The following is a 25698-nucleotide window of genomic DNA, read 5'->3' as shown; positions in this document are numbered from 1 at the left end:
AACTGTAAAGTTGTATTTTTTACATAATTTTTCTGGCAACCGCAAGTGCTATTTTTACTTTGGAAAAACAGAAAAAAGATGTAGGATTTACAGGTTTAAAATGTATTTTTTAAACTTTAAAATGTAAAGTTGTTTCTAGTTTCACTGTATTTTCTTACAGAATTATTTTGGCAACCACAGCTGCCAGATTTTTTCTGTGAAAACAACGGGATTTGGCAGAAAAAAAGCAATTATACAATTTATACAATTTTATTGAACTTTTTCTTGCATCTCTATTGAATTGAGCAGCTGCCATATTTGTTGGATTTGGTGCAGACACACAATGGAAGTCTTCAGCTGCCTTGTAAGGCTCAGTTCACACCAAGGCGTTGCGGGAACGCGTGACAAAAGAGCAAACATTTGCATTTTGTCACGCATTCGCAAAACGTGCACATGCAAAATGCACTTGCATTGCCATTACTAGTTAATGGCACCCCAAACGTGGCCGCAAGTATCGCACAAAAAAAGTAAATTTTTGCTGCGTTTGCCGTACCTATATGATCCCATTGAAATCAATGTGGACGTGCAGCAAATGAGGCACACATGCAGAGATGTGCAAAAGCCTTAAGGCCTTGTGGACAGGGCTGCCTTCAGGTGAGGCCTCTCTCTGTTTGTGCATCGCTATGTCCCATAATAGGGAAACTCAGCTAATGTAGAGTTAGGCACCACACTTATCAGAGGAGTCTTGGTGGAGCAATGTGGCTTCTCTCTGCCTCCCCCTCCCTCTCTCTCTCTCTCTCTCTCTCTCTCCTGGATTCCTTGCTGTTTGATGTAATGCAATCTCCATTTCTCAAGACTACATATCCCATCATGCATTGCTTCAAGCAAGCAATTATAATGTTACAAGCCTGATGTATATGTGTATTAAGGTGTTTGTCACTATTTATTTTTGCGGTCAGCCCAGGAATGGGTGTATGTACTGCATTGCCCATTTCTGAGTTTTGGATGGAGTAGGGAAGGGTTTAAACCCGTGTCAATCTACTTTTTGCTTTCCTTGTCCCATTGCCTCCGCTTCATAACTTGTCTCTGAGGTACAATAGTAAGTGATAGAAAATCTCTACAAAATGAGGGGATTTCCCTTTAGATAATTATCATCAGGACAGGTGTCCCCTGAATCTGGAGAGAGTGAATCTCCCCAGCAGGGACATAGACTGCAATAAGAACCCGACAGAGATTCCAGTGCTTCTCTTCTCCATCCCAAATGTAAAAAAAAATAAAAATGTTTTGGCTTTACATACACTTTAATGGAAACTTAAACTCTGCCATCGCTGACCTCTTCTCTGAAAATGCTGTTTGCTTGGCTGCCATTCTGAATCATTGGCTTCTCTTCTTTCAGTCATAGACTGGGGACAAGTATGCACATTAGGAGATCTGCCTTCACTTGATGCATCCTCATCGCAGATCAGCACTTCAGAAATAATAAAAGTGCAAAGCAAGCAGGAAATGTGCATTTTCAGACAGAAGTCAGCAATGGAAGCATATATATTTTATTCTTTCATAATGGGCTTACTTTAAACTGTTACATCAAGCCTCTACAGCTTGGGCCTTTGGCTCAGGTAGCTGCATGGCAATGGTTTTGGGGTTTTATAAGGTATGGGTGTCTGTAGTGTTTTATTGACTGCATGGGGGAGGATGTCTGTAGCACAGAGTACCACATTACCCCTCCCAATTCAGCCACCATAATGCCACAACTTCTTATCCCCCACTGTTGCAGCCTGCCTGGGAAGGGAGAGTTCTCTGCAACACTCTGTTGGCTCTATGACAGAGGTTCCCAACATGGGGTACGTATACCCCCAGGGGTATAATTCAAGGGGTACGCAAAAAACAAAAACAAATCAGTGGCAGCAGCATACCTGTGAATGTCTGTGTCACCTGGTCACTAAACGGCACTAGTCAGCAGCAGCGCAGAATGGCAAGCAGGAGGAGCAGAGTAATCTGGTTACCCTTCTGCTTCCACCCTCCATCAGTAGTCATAGCATGCTACCACACCGCGCACTCTGCAGGTGCCCACTTCCTGCTATGTGGGTTATTTTACACTACAATTACCCTCTTCCACTTCCTGCTATGTGGGTTATTTTACACTACAATTACCCTCTTCCACTTCCTGCTATGTGGGTTATTTTACACTACAATTACCCTCTTCCACTTCCTGCTATGTGGGTTATTTTACACTACAATTACCCTCTTCCACTTCCTGCTATGTGGGTTATTTTACACTACAATTACCCTCTTCCACTTCCTGCTATGTGGGTTATTATACACTACAATTACCCTCTTCCACTTCCTGCTAGAACTCCGTAATACATTCACACCAGAATTGACACAGGTGGCATGTGTTTACCCTGCGTGGTGATAGAGTTGGGTAGGGAGGCAATTGAATGGTAACGTTCCCCCTTTCCTGGAAAGCCTCACTCTGCAGCTGCAGCCACAAGGTTCTTCAGGGGGCCCCCTGACTTGTGGGCTCCTTCTGTTATATTTACCTCTTCTGGTTATTTGTTATTTTCACAGGCCTGTTAGCCATTGTTTTCTGTTGCCGACCCCGCTGTATAACTGGTTTTGAACACCCAGTTCCTAAAGAATGTAACTCCCTGTGTCCTGTGATGTACGATCAAAATACAGTTAATTCCCGTTATCCGGCATCCACAGGGATTGCTAGATTCCAGATAAATTTTGTTTCTGGTTGCTTGAGAGCTACTATTAAAAATAGGTTTAACTAATGCTATGCCCCATACTATACCACATCATAACATAAACTCTGTTTTGAATTTATATTATTATTATTATTAAAATAAAGTAATAAACAGCAAATTAAGACAAACAGACACACTCAGTATTAGTGCTGTAATACAGTATAGTATAGCAGGGCTCAAGTGGAAATTTGGGTCTCCAAGTACCGGTCCGCAGGCCACCTGACATGTCAGGCACACGGTCTCAGACCTCGTACTGCCGGAAACACTTTTGTTCCTCCGTATGCCGTACGTCCTTGGTAGGGAAAGGGTTAAAAATGGTATTTTCTCAAGAAATAAAACTGTAATTTTACCACTATACCAAACACTGGTTTGGTCTCATCTTGCGTATGCAGTTCAGTTTTGGTCACCAATCCTCAGAAAAGATGTCCTTGAAGGAGTATGGACAATCACAATGACACACACATACAGTTGTGTGAAAAATTGTTGGCCCCCTTCCTGATTTTTCATTGGTTTGCACGTTTGTCACACTTTAATGTTTCAGATCATCAAACAAATTGAAACATTAGTCAAAGATAACACAAGTAAACACAACATGCTGTTTTTAAAGGATGGTTTTTATTATTAAGGGAAAACAAAATCCAAACCCCCATGGCCCTGTGTGAAAAAGTGTTTGCCCCCTAAACCTAATAACTGGTTGGGCCACCCTTAGCAGCAAGAACTGCAATCAAGCGTTTGCGATAACTTGCAATGAGTCTGTTACAGCGCTGTGCAGGAATTTTGGTCCACTCATCTTTGCAGAATTGTTGTAATTCAGCCACATTGGAAGGTTTTTGAGCATGAACCGCCTTTTTAAGGTCATGCCACAGCATCTCAATAGGATTCAGGCCAGGACATTGACTAGGCCACTCCAAAGTCTTCATTTTGTTTTTCTTCAGCCATTCAGAGGTGGACTTGCTGGTGTGTTTGGAATCATTGTCCTGCTGCAGAACCCAAGTTCGCTTCAGCTTGAGGTCACGAACAGATGGCTGCACATTATCCTTCAGGATTTTTTGGTAGACAGCAGAAATCATGGTTCCATTTATCACAGCAAGTCTTCCAGGCCCTGAAGCAGCAAAACAGCCCCAGACCAACACACTACCACCACCATATTTTACTGTTGATATGATGTTCTTTTTCTGAAATGCGGTGTTAAGGTGCCCATACACCTTACGACCATCGCAAGACTTTTGTCTTGCGATGGTCCTAAGCTTATTAAAAGCTCGTAGATCTGCCCATCTTGGACAGGCAAATTGTACTTGCGATCATCGAAAGCCCGCTTAGGGACGGGCTTCTGATGACAGCAGTGAGGGGCGGGCTTTCGATCACTGCAAACGGGCAGTGTGCGTGTGCGCACACCGGCCCGTTCGTCAGGTGTCGAACAAGCAGGCCACTAACCCACCGAGAATCGTACGATTCTCGGCGGGTTTTCAAGCCTGCTTGTTCGACGGAAGACGTGCGACCGTACAGCAGAAATGGTCGCATGCCTTCCATACACTGTACGATTATCGTATGATCGCGGGATTTCCCGCGATTCTCGTACGAGAATCGTACAGTGTATGGGCACCTTTACTCTTACGCCAGACATACACCTTCCAAAAAGTTCAACTTTTGTCTCGTCAGTCCACAGAGTATTTTCCCAAAAGTCTTGGGGATCATCAAGATGTTTTCAGGCATAACGGAGACAAGCTTTTATGTTCTTTTTGCTCAGCAGCGGTTTTCGTCTTGAAACTCTGCCATGCAGGCCATTTTTGCCCAGTCTCTTTCTTATGGTGGAGTCATGAACATTGACCTGAACTGAGGCAAGTGAGACCTGCAGTTCTTTGGATGCTGTTGTGGGGTCTTTTGTGACCTCTTGGATGAGTCGTCGCTGCGCTCTTGGGGTAATTTTGGTTGGCCGCCCACTCCTGGGAAGGTTCACCACTGTTCCATGTTTTCGACATTTGTGGATAATGGCTCTCACTGTGGTTCGCTGGAGTTTCAGAAATGGCTTTATAACCTTTTCCAGACTGATAGATGTCAATTACTTTCTTTCTCATTTGTTCCTGGATTTCTTTGGATGTCGGCATGATGTGTAGCTTTTGTGGATCTTTTGGTCTACTTCACTTTGTCAGTCAAGTCTTATTTAAGTCATTTCTTGATTGTGAACAGGTGTGGCAGTAATCAGGCCTGGGTGTGGCTAGAGAAATTGAACCAGATGTGTGATAAAGCAGAGTTCAGTTATGTTTTAACAGGGGGGAGGCAAACACTTTTTCACACAAGGACATGTGGGTTTGGATTTTGTTTTCCCTAATAATAAAAACCTTCCTTTAAAAACTGCATGTTGTGTTTACTTGTGTTATCTTTGATTAATATTTAAATTTGTTTGATGATCTGAAACATTGAAGTGTGACAAACACATTATGTAACTAAGATGAACTCCAGGATGTATTCAAATGAACCCTTGCAGTGGGGCTACTCCTGCACTGGAAGAGTTACCTGCTCATTTTGGTCTGGGAGTGAAAAAGAAGTTACACTCACCTGTTCCTCGGTCCTGCGGCAGTGGAACTGTGGAACCGTGGTGCGCGGTGTAAAGGTGCCCATACACCTTACGATTATTGTACGATAATCGTATGCGATCGCGTTTTCGTCCGATAATCGCAAGGTTGATGGGCAGTGTACAATAGCATTCTTACCTTAACAACTTTTCATCCTAAAATATTGGAATGATACAGATATTCTAAGCAATCATGGAGTGGTTGGCTGAAATATAAATGATTACTTATCAAGAAAATTTGTTTAAACCCAAAAGTGAAAAACAACTTTTCATGTTACTAATATCTATATTCCATGGTTCAGTGTTTTGGTTATGTTCCTTATTTATAAAGGGCAAGGCGGGAAAACATCAGGCAGATTGCCGCATACAAATATGTCCACAGTTAGCCGAATAACAGAAAAGTGGCAAAAGGAGCAAACAGTAATGCGTAACAGTAATGCGTATCCAGTTATCCAGTCTGATCTGATATTGCTGCCCAATACTTTACATTTTTCAACGTTTTACCCAGGGATGCACCAATACCGTTTTTTCAGTATCAAGTACGAGTACTGATAAATTTTTTTCGGTACTCGCCGATACCGGAAATCCCATTAAGGAAGCCCATTAATGACTCATCGCTCAGCTTCCCGATTAGCCAGGAAGCTGTCTTCATGCTCCCTCGTCAGCAGGTGACTAGGAAGCATGGAGTCGGCTTTCTGGCCAATCAAGAGGTTGGAGGGGGCAGGTAATGACTCTCCGTCTGGCTTCCTGATTGGCCAGCTTCCCGACCAATCAGGAAGCTGGGAGGCAAGTCATTACACAGTGCCGGGCTTCCTGATTGGCTGGGAACCAGCTCCATGCTATCTCGTCACCAGGTGATGAGGATGCATGGAGCCGGCTTTCTGGCCAATCGAAGCCGGGGAGCGGGTAATGACTCGCCGCCCGACTTCCTGATTGGCCAGCTTCCCGACCAATCAGGAAGCCGGGCGGGGAGTCATTACACGCAGCCCGGCTTCCTGATTGAACGTGAAACCGCCTCCTGGCACCCTTGTCACCAAATGACGAGTGAGCCTGGAGCCGACTTCCCGACCAATCAGGAAGCTGGGGGCGAGTCAATACCCGCTCCCCAGCTTCCTGATTGGCTGGGAAGCCAGCTCCATGCTCCATGTTAGAAATGAGATAACATTTAAAAGAATGTTGTAGAGAATGAGCATATAAATGTAACTATTGCTATCCCCATAGTATCATTGGTTACAATTATCTGCTCATTCCGTCCAGCAGTCTCTTGAATTGTAACATTATATCTCCTTACTAATGTATTTATTTTCACTGATCCTCAGCTCCATCCAGTGGCCATAATGCAGTATTTTCCCATTCACTCTTTTCTGTATAAATATACATTTTGAAGATCATTCGGCCACAAGAGAAATCACACTAAGATCACTTATTTTTTACCCCATTCTGGTTAACTTGCACAGAAAAAATGTATGTGCAGTTTTGCTGGACGAATTAGTTATGCATTTTTTTAAAACAGGCTTGTATGATTTTAGCAATGTAGTGTAACCCATGAGTCTATTTTCTATATACTTGTATCGCCTCTGTTGTGCAGCAGATGGCACTAGCAGCCTTTTACAGACAGGGTCACTTTCCATTCTTTCCATAGAAGAAGAAGGGAAGAGGGAAGGAGGGGCTGGGAATTATTTCCTGAGTTGAGAGCTGTGAGCTGGAATTAGCTTCCGGCTGCTGAGGCTGGTGCTTCTTGTGTGGGGGAGAATGTGAACAGGCTATCAGGCAGCCAGCACTGGATGGAGCACTGACAGCAGCACAGACACACAAGTAAGTGAGCTGGGATTGCCTTGAAGTGTTAATGCCAGAGAGCAGAAACTGGGATTCCTGGGCAGTGTGGAAAAGTCTTTTTTGCTTTGGATTCAGCAGACTTGTCAGAGATAAGGACTCAGGCTATGGAATGCAGCAGCTAGCAGTGAGGGTCTGGGTAAGCGCAGTACACTGTATTAGTAATGTTGTGTCGCCTGGCTGAAAGTCATACTGTTGTGTGCTTTATTTCACTCCTTTTCTGTTGCATTGTCACCAACTCTTCTGTATGGTCCCAGCTCTGTCTTGGGAGCAGATTCTGTATTTACTGTAACAGAATTGGTTATGGATTGTATGCTACTGCAGGCATCAAGTTTCTCTGGCACTTTGCGTTCAAGCTGCTTCGTTCATTGCTAATTCACTTAGATGTGAATGTGTGGATCAGAATGCGTGACATGTTATGCTGAGTGACATTCAATGTATTTAGTCCGTTTGTTAGCTTTATAAAGGGTGCCTGCAGTGATACTGGTGTGCATTACTCTATTAGCAGCACACAAATGTGTCATTCTCTGTATGCAGGCCATATAGGAATTGTATAGCAGGTACCTGCAGTGTTGGTGGTATACGTTGCTTGCATAGTGGCACATATACTGTATGTGTCAGCATTGTAGAGATCTGTGACAGGCACTGATCCATTCTCAATGTCATTCTCTGTATGCAGGCCATATAGGAATTGTATAGCAGGTACCTGCAGTGTTGGTGGTATACGTTGCTTGCATAGTGGCACATATACTGTATGTGTCAGCATTGTAGAGATCTGTGACAGGCACTGATCCATTCTCAATGTCATTCTCTGTATGCAGGCCATATAGGAATTGTATAGCAGGTACCTGCATTGTTGGTGGTATACATTGCTTGCATAGTGGCACACGTGTGAGCATTGTAGAGATCTGTGACAGGCACTGATCCATTCTCAGTGTCATTCTCTGGATTCAGGCCATATAGGATCTGTATAGCACATACCTGCAGTGAGAGTGGTATACGTTACTTGCATAGTGGCACATATATGTGTGAGCATTATAGAGATTTATGACGGGCACTGATCCATACTCAGTGTCATTCTCTGGATTCAGGCCATATAGGATCTGTATAGCACATACCTGCAGTGAGAGTGGTATACGTTGCTTGCATAGTGGCACACATATGTGTGAGCATTATAGAGATCTATGACAGACAATGATCCATTCTCTGTACCATACTGTTCAGCCGGCTCCTCTTACATTTCCCTGTCTGGCTGCTGAAGCCGTCTTTACAAGTAGCTGAATCTACACTGGCAGGAATGTATGGCCCCAGGGCTGGGAGAATGAAAGCAATAAGCAATTTCTTAAGAGGAGCCTGCGTGCTTTAAACATCTAAAAGAGCATCTCATGTGAACACCTTTCATGTAGAGATGTGAAAAGGAAAATTAAGCCTTGTGTTCGAAGCTTTGTATTATCAGAGTTCAGTTGATAAAGAGAAATTCATCAGTGCAATGAAACATATGTCTGGAATGTCCTTGATAGGTGACATCTATGGATAGGTGATGTCATAATAGCTCGAAACAAATCCTGATTGAGAAGGAGGGTGGGGATTGAACGTGGAATGAGGCTTTGCATTGATTAAACGTTCCAATTTTACCAGGATCTATGTTTAGTTATTATCGCTGGATTCATTATATGAAATATCTCTGAACCGGTTGCTTGCTGAATATATTTTGCAGGGTGAGCCTTTTATGTTTCGTTTATCTACATCCCGATGCTGAATTAATGTTTCAGAGGTTCATAGAGGAAAGGTGGAATCATTGATCCAGAAATGTAACAGGTTACCATGTAGCAGCAGACATGGTGAGTGTCCCCCGCCTGGGAGCCCACACTACGCTCCAGCTGCTACTGCAAACACACTATGTGATCGAGAGGCCTACAGAAAGCCGGGCTCACATAGGCTGCTTCACTGGTACACACATTTACTGATGACACTTGTGTCTGGTTGGGCTGGCTTTCCTGTTTCTGCGGGGACAGAGCAAAGACCTTCATAATCACTTTATTAAATGAGTTGGCTTTATGGAGAGCATATAAAAGGTCCATCATGCCAATAAAGAGGATGTTGAAATGGATTCCCTTAAACATATTTAGAATGAGATACATTCAAAGCATGTTATTAATATATAAGAATTATTTGTAAGCAAGAAACTTTGTATATAGCAAAGCAACATTCACCATCTCCTTCTTTGTGCTTTGTTAGAAATCTGCTTCTTAATTGTTTTTCCTTTTGAGGACATATTGGTTGGATATAGCCAGTTGCTTAAGTGGGCTACATACGCAGCAGTAGAGAACCTGATATCACTAGTAGTTTACATGACTTAGTAAAAGTATGGTAATGTGCAAAAATGATTATCGCTATCTCCATGAAGATAAGCTCATTGAGTGTGGGGGAGGTAAGTGTAAAAGCTGTAAATTACACTTAACCTACGCAGATGCAATTCTGAGATCTACTGCAAGTTTTGGTTCCTCCCTTTTTCTCTATTCTGGCATGCTTCTGCTCCATGTGTGCCACTCTGCAATATTTAGGCTGTTAGGAAATCCCCATAGAATCCTATGTACTCAACTACTTCAATATATGGGCAGAACAGATATCGAAAAATGTGGGCTGCCACTGCTGATCTGCTATGCCGCTATATTCATAACTACTTGGTGAGTTGCTGATCGGAAACAGGCATAAATATATCAGATTGCAGTATGTCTGACGTGCACATTCTTGTTCTGGGTAAGTGACTCACCAGTGAAACAAAGGTAAAGATGACATCCCTGGAGCATCCACCTTCAAAAACAAGTCAGCAGTGCCACCCCCATATTTCAGTACTGTGTGATTCCCTATTTTCTTACCATATTGAAGTATAAATAAAGAAGCCCTGTGCAGATTCCTCCTAATCATTCTGCTTCACAGAGTACTAGTTGCCTGAATGTCTCCGTGTCCGAATGTTCTGTGTCACTGACCAGAAGGAAAGATCAGCACTGGCCGCCTTCATATTCTATCAGTACAAATGTCTTTGAAATTGTTTGTTATGCTGGACTGCTCATCATGTGGTAGTAACGTCATTAGTATTTTGAGCTAATCAGGAGCTTGCATTGCCTTGAGATTAGGTCCATCTTAAATACATCAATTAGTAGGAATGAATAGCATCCATGTCAGTATTTGCTGGATAAATCAACTGACAATTAGATCCTTGAAAGCTCTTTTTTTCCCGTTGACTTTTCTTTTCTTGTCAGTGGAGCATCCTTCACACTGTTAAAGTGTATCTATAGCCCAATTTTTCTTTTTCGTTTTAAATAGACTTGAGAAAAGGTTAGGACCCCTCAATGTTATCCAGGGCTCAGTTACAGAGATTTCCCTTCACTCTCTGTTCTGTGTACAATGGTTTACCAGACAGGAAGTGAGGGGAAATCTGCAATAGGGAAGCAGACAACAATAAAAAGCCAACAGGGGTTCTAGCATTCCCCAACTTAAAAAAATGTGTTTTTAATGTTGTCTGTGTTGCTGTTAGAGAGATTTCCCTTTTCTTCCTGTTCCGGGGACAACCTTTTTACCAGACAGGAAGTGAAGTTATCTCACCAACGGAGTTGGCAGTAAAATCTAACAGAAGTTCTAGTCCTTCCCCACTCTATCCAAATAAACATCTTTTGGCTATAGATACACCTTAACTTAGGTACTGAGCTTACCTTTGCACTTACCATGAAAACCCAGCCATTCAATGTTTGATGTCTTTAGAAGGGGAGGGCAAATCAAAGTATAATCCTGCAGAAAGACAGAATCCAATTCAGGAACTATTGGGTACTCTTAAGGAATCATGTCATGTGGTTCAAACCTCTACATATTTTGTAGGTAACATTTAGCAGACATTCTGTCACAAAACAATTTATGATGGAGATTATGTATTATTTGTCTTTTACAGATGTGTACAAGTGTGTTGGTACCCTTCAATAAACCAACATTTTTTTTTCTGGAATAACTTTATAATGGCAGAAGTAATTGGGACCTATCAATTAAAGAAATAAAAATGGCATGGGCAAAAATGATGGGACCCTTAAACTATTTATTTTGTTGCAATCTCTGCAAACAATCCCCCATGATTCACAGTAGGGACTGACTTCTTTTATTTGAACACTTAATTTTTTCATCAGTGAACATAGAGCCGAGGTGACGTGCCAAAAAGCTCCTCTTTTTTCTCATCTGTCCAAAGACATTCTCCCAGAAACATTACAGCGGTGTGTTTGTTTTCTTTCAATTGTGGAGTCTTCCTTTGAGCCCATTGTTGCGCAAAAAGACAGTTTGTGCGATCAGACACTGATATACCTTGATCTTGAGGTTCAACTTGTATCTCTTGGCTCCTTATGTACCATTCCCACTGTTCTTTTGTTCAATCAGGGGACAATTTTCCTCTTGCAGTTACATCCAGGGAGGTTGGCTACACTTCCATGGACTTAATTATCTTGATAACATTTGCAACTGTAGTTAAAAGAACATCAAGCTGCTTGGATATCGTCTCATAACCATTACTGTTGACATGTTGGTCTGTATTTTTCTTTCTGATCTAAGACAAGACTCTCTTTTGCTTTCTCTGGTCCATGTTCAGTGTGGTGCACACAATGATACCAAACGGGCAGCGTGAGTGTTTTTCTTCATTTGAATAGGCTGACTGATTCCTTACAATGTGCGATACTAGTTACAGAAAACAAATGTAGTTCATTTGTGAAATATCACTATGATCCAATTATTTAAAATCTTTTCTAAGGGTACCAGCACATTTCTCCAGACTATTTTAGGATATCTGTGTAGAAAAAGCAATAATGTATCGCTTTTCACAGTATCTTTGTTTCACTTCATGATATACCAAAGGCATGGCATGGGAAGGGTATACATGAGACAATTGCTATTAATTTTATCACATTTCAGGAAGAATGAAGCATTGTTTCATTTACAAAGGTTTTATTTAAGTTTTCCAAAAGTGAATAAGTACAAGTTACAAAGGAGGCTTCGCTGATAGCAAGCAGGCTGTGATCGCGTGATCCAGGTAATAAACAAGCAAAACAAATGGCAAACGCACTCATCAATTTGTTACCAGCTTTACAGCAAGGTGCACATGGAAGGGCTTAAAGGAGAACTTGAGGTGAGTGCTTTTCACTCAGCTCATAGTTCTAGCCGACCTGTGACAATGAGACTGTCACAGGTCGGCTCAGTAGATCGGGAAGTGAGCGAACACATACCGGCGTTCGCTCACTTCTCCATCCTGTCACAGCTCTCTGCCGTGACAGGGGAGTGGCTGGATTCCCCCCTCCCCGCTCCGATCCTCCAGCGCTGACTGGCGGAACAGACGAGGGAGGGGGCGGGTGCAGCTGGCTCTGCCTCTAGATAGGCAGAGCCAGCTATCACTCACGCAGCTGGGCGGATCCAGACATAATTGTCGGGATCCGCTTCAGCTGCGGCGTCTCAGTATACCGCGAGCTGTAGTTGCGGTTTACTGAGCTTAGGGTGACGGGAGGACGCTAGTTTGTGTCCTCCCGTTACCCTAAGGAGAACTATGGGGAAAAGCCCTAACCCCATAGTTCTCCTTTAATACAGTACAACAGCAAAAAGTTTCCCAGCACACTCACCAGCCAGCATGCAAAAAAACTTGTCTCACCGCTGAGGTTAAAAACAGAGGTTTAGATACACGTCTTCTGCAGAAAATGTGAAAGCCGCGCCAAGGCATCTCTATATAGTGCGGTCCTAACTTTAAACTATGAGAGTCTCCATCTTGGAGCACATGTGGCAAAAGAGCAATAAACAACAAAAAAAAGGGAACATAACATCTCAACCGAAGAACATATGGTGTCATCCAATAGGGAAAGACAGTGCAAGAGCCAGATTAATGTGGATAAACATCTATCACAGATGGAATATAAGCATATGTTCACGGCTCCTGGACTGTACAATCCAACCATATCAAAGTGAAGCATTGTTTCAATGAGCTGTAAGGGTACCAAGAAATGTGTCCACAGCTGTAGCTGTGTTCCATTTAAATGTCATATCAATCTATCATTATAAAGTTAGAGAGTAGAGATGGGCCTGTGCTTGGTGTGAACACAGTTCACCTGAGTTTGTTCAAGCCCACTCAAAACTGTGACCGCCACTCCGCCCTCCCGGCCCAATCAGTGGCGGTAGGAGGTATGTGTGACATACAGCTGAGCAGTGGGGTATGCCCTACCAGAGGTGGTGACAGCAATTTGGCCGGGAGGGGGGAATGCCAGTCACAGTTTTGAGCAGGCTTGGGAGAACTCAAGCAAACTGGGTTCACACCAAGTGCATGCTCATCTCTGTTAGAAAGTTTCACAGTAACCATGTACTGTATTTCGTACCTTACTAGGTGGGTCATGTTGGAGTGTCTGAGCAACAAAATCACTGGAATTGTTATGATCTGGCCCTGTTTACTTCAGTTTAGTGTTTGAAAGCTAGAATTCCGGAGTTTTTTAACTGATACATAATCCTTAAATTTGAAAATGATACCCTTTCAGTAGTGGTCATGTCTGTGTACAAGCTGTGAGAGATACGGACTGAGATGCACCTTGCAGTGTCTTCAAAACACAATAGATTGCATTATGATTATCTGTCGAAAAGCCCCATATAAAGGAACAAATGGAGCAATGATGGACACAGAGCAAACATCTTTCATATGCCATCACCCTAAATGGGACAGGTTCTTGTTGATGTGCACCTTGTGGATCTGTAATTATTTAAGTGGAAGTGCCGGCACATATTAAAAAAACACCATTTCATCGAATGATGGATTCATTAAGCAATCCAGTCAGAGTTGTTCCCCTCTCTGTTTGGAGATGTGTAGGTTTAATGCTTTCTTACTTTTTGCCTTTGAAATCCCTCTTAATGTATTACACTTCTTTTTCAGGACATATTGCAGTTTGATTTGCAAACTTAGATACACATATTTTATTTCATAGGTTTTAATAAAAAGAAAGAATTAGAAATTACAATAAGATTTAGAATAAGAAAGAACATTGAAAGATTATTGCAGCGATTATATTTTAACATTGAAGATGGCTATTATGCATTTATTATTCACAAGAAAAATATTTTTACAGCATTTGTTTTCCTATTCATAAAGCTGCCCTGGACTATAATGCTTACTCATTTCAGTATTTGTAGATAACGTCACAAATGTATAAAGACTTTCTGCTGTTGGTTTTTGCCAACATATCTGTATGTTACACATGTAAAGCAGACATAATGTATTGCTTTCAATGGAGGAAAGCTGGGAAAGAACTTTCCTCAATATGGCATAATTGTTTTTTTCCCCTGATTTAGCTGACTTTTTTGCTGTTTTTCATACATTTAGTGGCTTTTAACTGTTTTTGTAATTCGCTTTGCTTCAACTTTACAACCTTCCATATCAAACTTTTACAACTTGGCGAACACCCTAATGGTGAAATAAGGTGACATGCAGAGAAACTGGATGCAGTTATTTCACTTGTCTTTGTTAGCAGGCCCCTTATTCCACAGTCAGTGCTAAAGTTAATATCCGGACATATTTCCTGTAAAATGTACGACCTAGATTTTTCTACAACGTGGCAAAAGCGAATGAGCATTTCTTTCCATCTTGGATAATTATTTGATTCCAGCAGGATAATATTAGGATGATTAAATCCAGTTGTCTCGCCGGCAGAATCAGAGTGCTAAAGAATCTACATGTGCAGTTGCTAAGTACCGTCAGTGTTAAAAGTATCTGTCTTTGTGTCAACGGTATTGTATTTGAGGTTATTGCTAACACATGTATGTGGTAACTACAAGGTATCTGCTGTTTTCTAGAAAGTCTACACTGTGTGCACCTTTTGATTCTGTTTCTTGTTTAAAATGTTATGAAAGAACTAACATTTACACAATTGTTAAATGTTATGAGGGTACGCGGCTGTACGCTCACCCGAACTGCACATCTGTGCGGGTGTCCGTTCTCATATGCAGACAGGATGGATCCTGTCTGTGTCCGAGCACAGACACCCGCACCCGTACGGATGTTGCAGTTTGGATGAGCGTACAGCCGTGTACTCCCCTAGAGAAGAACAGGCTTCTGCGTACAATCACACGTAGCACCTGTCCTTCCCGGGAGCGCCCCGATATGGCTGTGCACGCCGCACGGATCTGTACGGGCCGGCTCTTATCAGCGTGAATGAGGCTTTAGCGAAAATTTTAAGGCACCCCTGACAAAGCCAAAGGGCACCCTGGTTGGGAAAGGCTGGTATGGTCAGTCAGTTGTGTGCTATCATATTCTTATGGGTTTACGTGGACACTGTAAAAACAAAAGACGTTTTTACCCTCTTCTGCAATGTCGGTAAGCTAATTAGTAAATCTAAACTAGCCCCAGCAAGTGAAATAAGTGAGACCTGTACTCTACATGTGCAGGTTATAATGGTAACATCACGGTGTCATCATTTCTAACCCACATTTATTGATGTGTTCTGTTAGAAAGGATAATACAGCATCACCAGTATAAACACTACGTACTGCGTTCATTCAATAAGTGTAAGATTTGACAGGTGTGTACAACAAGAAGTAAGAGCGAGCTCTATGGAAGAAATGCAATGTACATCTGAAGTGGTACCCAGCAGGGAGCGGTGTTTAATGTAAATAATCGCGGGTCTCCTGTGTGGTCCTATTCATCAAGTTTACTTTTTGTCTGTCTACTGTCATTGTTAGAGCAGCACACAATGGGTTTCATTGCACTGTAGCACAACCGTCTGTCATTCCTGAAAATTCCAACTATAGGTTACTAAGCAAATATGTGACAACTGTATACAGTATAGTACAAACCAGGCAGTTCAAGGATAGTAGTGTGATAGCTGAGAATGAGGAGCTGGCCGATGTCCTATGCAGCATTACAGTTCCAGCTGTGTCCTGGACAGTCAAAGTAGGACAATGCTGTTTATTCCACACTGTACTAAAGCAATCATGTCTATGGTCCTCAAGTGTGAGTAACCTGTTTTCCTGACGTCTAGGCAGAAGAACAATGAGGGGAATTTATCAAAATTGGAGCTGACAGAATCTGGAGCAGTTTCCCATGGCAACCAATCAGCATCTCTCTTTAGTTTGCTCAGGTAAGAGTTGGAAATGAGACAAAGACGCTGATTGGTTGCCGTGCATATCTGCTCCAGATTTTGTCTGCTCCAGTTTTGATAAATTCCCCTCACTGTATTCATCAATAAAAGTCTGAAAGCACGCCACTAATTTATGTGCGTTCCTGTGTAGAGATGTTATAAAGAATAGCTAAACTCCAGGTAAATATAAAATACACAAATGAACACAGCTACTGTAGGCACTCAGTAATAATCAGCTAGTGTAAATATCTGAATCTGATTTGATATTAAAGTAGTATTAAACTTTAACAGGGCTATTCACTAAGGGGTGAGGAGTTTGGAGAAGGGAACAATCTAGGACAACATGGCTGAACTGGAAAGTGAGCTAAATTACTTCTCTTGCCTTCTCCAAACTCTTCACCCTTTAGCGAATAGCCCTGTCAATCTTTTTTTTTTCACTAGCGAATCGTATACATTGACCAGCAAAGTATTTCTTTACATTTTTGCTTAAGCACTTACAGTTAACATGTTCCCAAACTGCTCCAACTGTCTTCCAGTACAAGACCACAAGGGACAGAGCAGTCTCCAGCAGCTGTCCATGTATTAGCTTAGAGAAGGGACTGGGAGATGGAAGGAAGGAAGAGCGGGAGCAGGTGAGTTGTTTGCCTGCTGTGTCTGTGTGTTTGCGGAGTCACGCACAGCTTACTAGCACACACAAGGGTGGCTCCATAGGACTCTGCAAGGGAAAGAAGCCCCCTAAAACAGGATATCAGGGCCGGTGCTCAGGGGACCAGCTGATCCAACAGGAAACTAAAACTTTTTGAAATGCTTTTAAAATCACTTGCATCCATTGTAAGTGATTAAACATGGCCACCTTTAGGGCTTGTTCACACCAGTTGCGGTGCGTTCCAGAGCGGTAGCTGCTGGAACGCACCCGCAGTCATTTTACAAAACTTCCCCCTGTGTTCTGGGGCGGTGCACTTAAGTGACTGGCACCGCAGCCACGTCCCCCGCCCGCAGTGCGATCGGACACGTGGCAAAACATTGCCTGCGTTCCGTTCCACTGCAAACGCAAAAAATAGAGCAAGCACCATTTTTTGCGTTTGCAGTGGAACGTAACGCAGGCATTGTTCTGCCACGCGTCCGATCGCACTGTGGGGGGGCGGGGCCATTGACTTCAATGCACGGCCACGCCTCAGAACGCAGGGGGAAGTTTTGTGAGTGATTGTTTTGTGAGCAGCTACCGCTCTGGAACGCACCCCAATTGGTGTGAACAAGCCCTTAGGTCTGATCTGTCTGTCTGGCGACATTTTAGTCATCCTGTAATGTAAGTATGTAGGATTGACTGTAAAGTTACACAAAATGTTATCCCCCATCATCAGCTACATAAGGAAGGACACATGAGCACACGGTTCTGCAGATGTCACATCTACCACCATGCATATCACTCCATGTGGACCCATTGCTTGTGACTGTAATAACTGGTCTCTGCATTCTGCAATCAGGAGGAAGTTTGCTGGTGTATATAAAGTCATTTTCCCGCAATTTTAATCAATCAGCTTTCATAAACAGATCCAGGCAATCTACCTCCAAGAGGTTCTATTGGATTCAGGAAATAATCGCAATGTTTGGCATGTTGCCTTGACCCTTTCCATCACTTTCACAATTGCAGGCTTGTCAGAAGGTGGTTTATACTTCCAGAAGTACCTTGTGTATGGCCGGCATTGGACTCATTGATGTCAGTAGTGTTTTCAGCCATGTTTCCACATTCCTCAGCAAAAGCAAGATGGTCATTATGGTCAGAACCTAATGATAAAGAAATGATTATATTCACACCAACATGCTGTGTGCCTGCTGATGCTTGATATGTGAATTTGCATCTTCCCATCCAAGTAAGTTCAATTAAGCCCTCCCAGCATGTATAAAAGCAAGTCTAAAATGTGTCTACAATACACATGCTTTAACATGCCTCTTCTGTGCATATAGTCTGAAGCTGGACATACACTTTAAGATTTTTCTCATTCAGTGGCACAGGCTGAAACAAAAACAAAAAAACACTAACGAGGGTGGATGGAATAATCTCCCCTGCTGGCTATTGTATTCTGACACATGGTTGTATTCTATTTCACGGTTATCAGAGTACCCAAACTATAACTGCAGCTGATTGGTTGCAGTCAATTTTTGGATGCCAGTTTTCTACCTAGCGCTATAGTTGGTTGAAAAATTGACTTTTGTCAACCGGGTGGTGCTGTCAGGGCCATCCATAGGTTGAATTCCGATTCAATCTGTGTGTGGCCACATTAAGTAGTACTCAAGGACAAATTCACTTTAAAATAAGCCCACCCTTCCTAGCCTTTCTATAAAGCCTCCTTCCTGCCCCCACCCAAATGTTTATTGACTTCTCAGTGACATCAGCAGCCACCATCAGGGTTTACATCCTCAGACCCAACATTTCCTTAGCTGTGGGCTCTAGCTTTGATTGGTTTAGGAGGCTGGGTTGGTTTTATAAGTGAACTTGTAGTTTAGGGAATTAAAAAAATGTTATGTTACACCCATATTCAGGATGTAACGTAAAACGTGGTCAGATTGCAACCCCCCTTCCTCCACTTACCTGAATCGTGGGGTTCTTCTCCCCACAGGCTTGTGTGCATTTTTTTAGCCCACAAAGACACACTTTGATAGGATCTGTCAATGGAGAAACTACAAGTCCCATCAACAATCACCGCGACAGAGCGACTTGAAGCTCTCAATGGAATACAAGTGTGATGATGTCACCACACTTGTAGTCCATTCATTCTTCCTCCCATCCATGTTACTGAATGTCCATAGCAAGGTACAGACATGGACAGGAGGAAACATCTGCAAGAGCTATGTTATACAGTACATATGCAATTCTTTTTCTGGCTCCAATGCAAACAAATACTAAATGGACATTTTATGGTGACAGATACAATGTAAAGTGCGATTTGTCATTGTGAGTTAGGGCTTCTTTCCACCATCTCCAGATCAGATCTAAGGCCCCATTCACACTGAGCGATTTATGGAGCGATTTTTGCAGCGATATCGCTCATATTTCCGTGCTATATCGCTCTATGTAGCTTCTCCAATCCATTTCAATGGAGCTGTTCACATCTCGTCGCTCAATATTACTCAATATCGCTTGTAGCTCGTCGCTGGTAGCTTGTCGCTCCTACATGACCCTTTTTTAGAGCGATTTTGAGCGATATTGCTCCTGATTGCATACAGCCCAATAGGAAGAAGTCGCGCGACACGTCGCTCAATGTCGCTCAAAGTCGCGCGATTTCCATGTCGCTCAGTGTGAATGGGGTCTTAAGGCTAGGTTCACACCTGCACTGCCCGACACCTGGGGCGCGTGTTCCGGGATCGTGCGGTCCTGTACAATGCAGGCAGAGATTGCAAGTACCTTTTTTTTGCGATGCACGACGCACAGTGGTTTTAGCCACGATCGCGTTCGGAAGCACGGGCTTCCGGACACGATCGTGGTTAAAACACGACTGGGGTGCCATTAGAAAATAATGGCACCCACAGCGCAATCGGTTCACACCTTGGCGACTTCTGACCGCCCAGTGAGGTGTCGCCTAGGTGGTGTGAACCTAGCCTGATGCTTTTCTTCAAATGCAGCTGCATGCATTTTTGATGCGTTTTTTTTAAGTATGCAGATTATGCCTGAGGTCATTTCCTGCTTCCTCTCAGTCTTTCACACGTTTGTGACCTTCACAGGAGTACAGGAGTTACTAACTTTCACTAAGAAGTGAAAAGCATAGCAGCATACATGCCGAATACATCCAATTATTTCATACGTACTTCCCACAATTCTGCTTCTGGCCTTTGGACATCTGGTCAAATTTTGGAAAAACTTTGGCTGCTGTGTTGGTCCGCTGCTCTGCTTTCTTACTGTAATTCTTGTATTGCGGGATTGTAGGATCATAAAGCTCAGGACACTCCTGCACATAGGTGACAAAACTGTCAGTGTCAATATGTTTGTCCACCATGTTGGATAGAACACGGAGGACAATGTCAAGGTCATCAATGTACAGCTGAAAACGGCCTTTTCCCATAAGGAAGTGTCCTCTGTTGATTAGGTCATCAACAGTGACAAAAAAATAATTGTGCCAGCTCGTTCCGGTGCGTTTGTACGCGATTTTGATGCGCTCCAGACCAGAAAAAATGGTGCCTGCAGTACTTTTTTGATTGCACTGGAACTGACTGCACTGATGGGAAGTACAGCCCTAAATAGCATAGGAAAACATGGGGATGCATTTCTGGTGCAAATAAAAAATGTATGGTCTGGTTATGGTGGAAAGAAGCCCTTAAAAGACTCAGTTGTAAAATAAATCCCTGTGGCCTAGCTGCCTTTTTTCCTGTAGCTTCCTATACAGAGCCACATGAAGTGCAAGTTGTATTAACATGTCCCCCAGTGTTCTGTCCTGAGCCGGGTAGATCCACCAACCAAACCTGACTTCTAAACAGTGCACCATTCCTGTCATCATGTATGGCAGCAGTGTGAGAGAGCCGTCATTTTGAAAAATAGAATTACCCAGGGACTTTGATGGTTTTATGAAGATAGGAAGTGATGGATGACATTAAAAGCTGCCTAGTGAATAGCAAGTGCCCAGTGAGGAAATAGCATTGTAATAGGTCAAGGACAATTTGGTTATTGTGTGGTGTCGGAGTGGAAGGGAATAACAGATCTCAGCTATGTTGGAGGAAAGTGGTTGAACTTATTTGCGGGATCCGAGTCCACAGTACACACACAATGAATTATTGTTTGATAAGGCTTTCCCACATCCTGGCGCTGTGTTCAGGCTCCTGCCATATAATTGTGTCATACTTTATGATCCTTTGTTCTATAATTTGTATATTACACGCAATGTCAGATGTATAGGTGAGGAGGAAGGGGGGGGGGGTGTTTGAAGGGGTAAAGTGTCATTATAGGCAGAATAAGAAGAATGACATATAAGATGCAGACTGTCCCTCATATTAACACAGCACTGTTTGTTTTTCTGAGCCCCCCGTAACATAATTTTATTACCCTTTGATCCTGCCAGTAGACCTGCTCTTTTTTAATTACTGAAACAGGACAAGCTGTCCAGCAAAAGGGGCAGTTACATTTACAGGGTGTGCGTGAGCAGCTGTCAATCAACCAGCAGTGGGCACCACAGGGAGACCACCGTCCTACAGAAATGGAAGCTGGTGGTCACCCTATTAAAAAGGAGCGAGAGAAAAAGCAGAAACTGGCAGGATCAACCGGTGTTTATGAAATATTCACACACCATTGTATAAAAAGTTTGCACAGCTATATGTACAAAGCAAAAAGGATCTATTTCCAGTTGACATACACTTTAAAGCGATATTACAGCTCCATATTTTTTTTATTTTTATAAAAATGAGGCCCATACAACATTTCATTCCTTATTTTCTAGTGGCTCAACATAGTGCTCTCCTACTGCCCCCCTGCACGGGTGCCTCCATCAGCTAAGCTGAGCTATGAAGGCACCCATATGCGCTCTTTCCCAGCCATGACCCCAAATGGTTGTGTGCATCCATAGATACACACAGCACTGCGGTAGGCCACGCCCCTCCTCTCCACCCAACAGGTTAATTGACGGCAGAAGGAGCCTATGGCTCCTCTGCCCTCAATCTCCTCCCCCGCAACCGGGAAGTTCAAACGGGGGGATTGCAACGGGGACCCGCGGCGGTGACAGGTAAGTGTGGGGGGGACTCAAAAATGTACAGAGAATGTATTAAGGTAAAAAATGCCCATCGTTTGTAAACATTGAACATTATTACCTTTTTCTGGTATTTAAACATGGCAAAGTATCATGTTTTATCATTTGTATTGTATTTTCACTTTCTTCCACATATTTATCAAAGGAAATCTGCCTAGTATACCCACAGAACGAAGCATTGACTGATGACTGTCTTGTCATCTTGCATCAAATATATACATTGCTGTTGACCTCCTGTTGACATGCATGTCTATGTGCCTAACAGACCCCTGCAGAGCACATGGCTAGGACACAGATAGGATAGGCACACATTAATGTTGTCCTCTTGTTTTAGGGGAACAATAATCTATAAGATGGATATTCCAGCCTAGCTGATAATGTTTACCCACTGAGAACAATTGGCTTGTAATGTCAGCCACTGCAGAGGACTGGAGGTACCCATAGACACCATGAATGTCAGTTGTGGAATCTCTCAAGGGTCTATTAGTTGAGGATCAGGGGATATCAGTTAAATGGTAATAGCTAAATTAAGGCAAAACAAACAAAGATGGTAATAGGTCCCAGAGAGATGCATCTCTCGAGGTTATTGTAAAGTGTGGAACATTCAGTTTTCATTTCTTTAAGACCCTATATTTGTTAAAGGTAGTGCTTTCACTAACTGCAAAGTAATCTTTTGTTATAAAGTAATTAAATGTACCCAATTCAAACTCATTTTGCATTTTCTCCATTGCTTGGACAGAATACGGAAAGCTTGCTTTGCATCACAGGAGCAGATTTTTAAAAATAACTGAATAGAAGTGACTGCTCTGGAGTAGAATTCAAACTTCTACGCACTGGGGAACAATAAAACATGATCTGCTTACAAAGGTCTGTTTTTATTATGACATTGTAATTAATTACATTTTTTTCACATAAACATTTTAGATGGTCCGAAGTGGATTTTAATCTTATTAATTTAATGTATTGGTTTATGCATATTTGCTAAATAGCAAAGTTCTCTGTAGCAGCAGCGCTTTTCTCATTAACTTCTTCAGAGATTGCATTCATAAATTGCAGATCTTGCCTGTAGTAGGAGAATGTATACATCCCGTTCTTGCTCTTCTGCTCTGTTTAACTTTACACTGCCTGTTCAGGCAACTAAATACTCTGCTGACTTTTCTGAAACAGCAAATCACACCAGAAGGTGCTGAGCGTTTATCCAACCTTGCTGGTGCATTCCATCTATCTGCTGATGTGTTGAGGCTGGCCTGCCTGGCGGCTTCCTGTTCTCTGCCTGATCAGTCTCGACAAGCTTCAGTGTCACTTGTGTGTTCTTCCCTCTATACCGTCTGGACGATTTCTGCTGTGATGTAGATTGACGTGACTGGTGTGGCTTCCAGATCATGCCTCCTGTACAATATAACTTCTGGATTTCTGCTCACTGTGCTTCTTTTTACTGACAGATCTTCTAGGAATAAAAACATTTATTTCATTTGCAAGGGGTCTGCTGTATTGTCATACCAGTTTCACTTGAGAGAAAAGGTTCACAAACATTCAAGAATATGTTTGAATGTATTGGATTTGTCTGGAGAATACAAAGACATAACCGTGACTCTGGGCTTCCCAAGTGTGAAGACAATGCCCCATGTCCTACAAAGACATACAATGACATTTTCTTACAAATGTAATTACAATCTGTAGGTCAAAACAGTTGGACCATAGCAGTCCGTAGATGTTAGATTTTGGAGTACATATGTGAGGCACTAGATCCTCTGTTGTTGACCTGTTTAATCAATTAAGCCGACTAGCTTCGGTGAGGCTGTATACATGGAACGCAGTACCCCATATTGTAGTGCAACTTGCTGGCTGCCTTGTTCCACCCTAACTTGAAATAATTAAAATCTTACCTGGACTCGTGATGTGTTGGTCTAATTCTTAGACATTACATAACATTGGGGCATAGTATGGCACATACTACCTGAAGATGCATGTTAATATAATGGAGGAGTGCAAGCTTGAAGTACATGTGTAGCCAAAACTTTTTCTTTTTTAGTTTTGGATTAATTTTGGGAAGGTTTAGAACCGCTGTAAAATCTTTATTGCTAATACTGTGTTTGTCTTGAAGGCCATTGTTGCCAAAATAGAATGTCATGGGAAATTCAAAATGTTAGAATTGTCACCAAAACAGAAAGTGAGAGGAAATCTTCTGAAGGGGACACCTGTTCCAGTAGTAACTGTCTGATGGGGGTATTCCGCTGCCTTTGCTTTTTCATCTCACTTCTTGCATCCCAGGGACAGGAAGTAAGATAAATCTCCCCAACGGGACATTAGCAGTAAAAAAGGAATTTAAAAGTATTTTTACACGTCCCTACTTCATCCAAAACTAAAGAAAATGTTTTTGCTATAAATGCATTTCAATCTGTGAATGAAACTAGATCTAAGTTAAGAAAATGGTATGACTCTAAGATTGTCCAATTAACATGCTTCATTGGAATGATTTTAAGTGGAGAAACGTATGTCTCCCAAACAATATTGGGGGTGATTGACGGTTTGCTATGATCCTTCGTGCTTGAGCATTAGCAAATACATTTTGTAGGTTGTACCTTTTTTGTGAGCTGAATGATCATTTGCACTGACAGAGTTTGTTAAACAATCTTTTCGGTGAATGATATACCAGTTCTCCCATATCTCTCCCATTTTATCTGTCATTCATTAGTGGTTTTTGTACCTAGAATTATGTGATGTCATTCAAGCTTTTTGAATTTTCAAACAGTATTGAAAGAATATTATTGGATATTCCCAAGTACACAAAGACATGGTTGTTTCAAAACCAAGAAGAAAAAAAATGGGAGACCACTGGGTGTGTGTTTACCCCTTAGATTTACCTAATTGCACTTTCACATCAGACTTTAATAAAGAAGGTCCCCTCAGTCAGAATCAAACCTCTAGTGTGATATAATCATGTTAGATTCTAACTAACATTATACAGCATGTGGTAGAATTTAAACACACAAATCACCGACGGCTAACAGGCACATAAACATTTTTTAATTGTACTTCGTGTTCCATAATTATTCTTTGCTATCTAGAATTAGTCTGGTACAGCAGAACAATTTACCGCTTTGCACTAGATAATAAAAAGGTACTGCAGGTTACAGAGAAACATTTACAATACCATAGAAAGACAAGAGAGCCCATGTGGAACATCCCTAAAATTGTGAAAACATTAAACCCACTCCACATTCAAGTAGAACATTTTTACCTTACAAACATTATGCAGTTGAGCTAAATTAATAAGTAACATGTTGGTTCAGTCAGCTATTAATATGTGGTATAATTTTATAGAGACAAAAAGATTTTACATATTGTGTTTGCTGAAAAGTACTGCACACAAGGTATGTATGCCATATAAAATATGTGTACCTCTTATCCATTTTGTTTTATGATGATCAGGCAGGAAGTAAGCATTGCCTGGAATTATTTTATTTGGGTGGTATAAAGCCAGAGTATTTTATTTTGGTGGTATAAAGCCAGAGTATTGTATTTTGGTGGTATAAAGCCAGAGTATTTTATTTTGGTGGCATAAAGCCCAACCTTCTTTCCGTTACCTCTGTCTGTTGTACCATTAATAATTTGTATTGCACAAGTTCTGTACCTTTGCATGCCTAGAACAGTTTTTTTTTATTGGATTCAGGGCTGACATTAGGATCAACCTCTTTTTT

At 42.1% G+C, this 25698-nt stretch overlaps 1 protein-coding gene across 1 annotated transcript in view; it reads left to right on the top strand.

Annotated features, from left to right (window-relative positions):
• Nucleotides 1-7027: 7027 nt before the first annotated feature.
• The window catches only part of APBB2 (amyloid beta precursor protein binding family B member 2), a 274931-nt gene continuing 256260 nt past the window's right edge, over nucleotides 7028-25698 (top strand). The window contains exon 1 of the mRNA XM_018564826.1: nucleotides 7028-7116. The gene's annotated coding sequence lies outside the window, so the exon portion shown is untranslated. The remainder of the gene's footprint in view (nucleotides 7117-25698) is intronic.

This window comes from Nanorana parkeri, unplaced genomic scaffold (genome assembly GCF_000935625.1).
Source record: "Nanorana parkeri isolate BGI_ZX_2015 unplaced genomic scaffold, ASM93562v1 scaffold24, whole genome shotgun sequence".
In the NCBI taxonomy this organism is placed as follows: domain Eukaryota; kingdom Metazoa; phylum Chordata; class Amphibia; order Anura; family Dicroglossidae; genus Nanorana; species Nanorana parkeri.
Note: the sequence above shows the minus strand (reverse complement) of the source record. Positions and strands in the feature narration are given on the sequence as shown.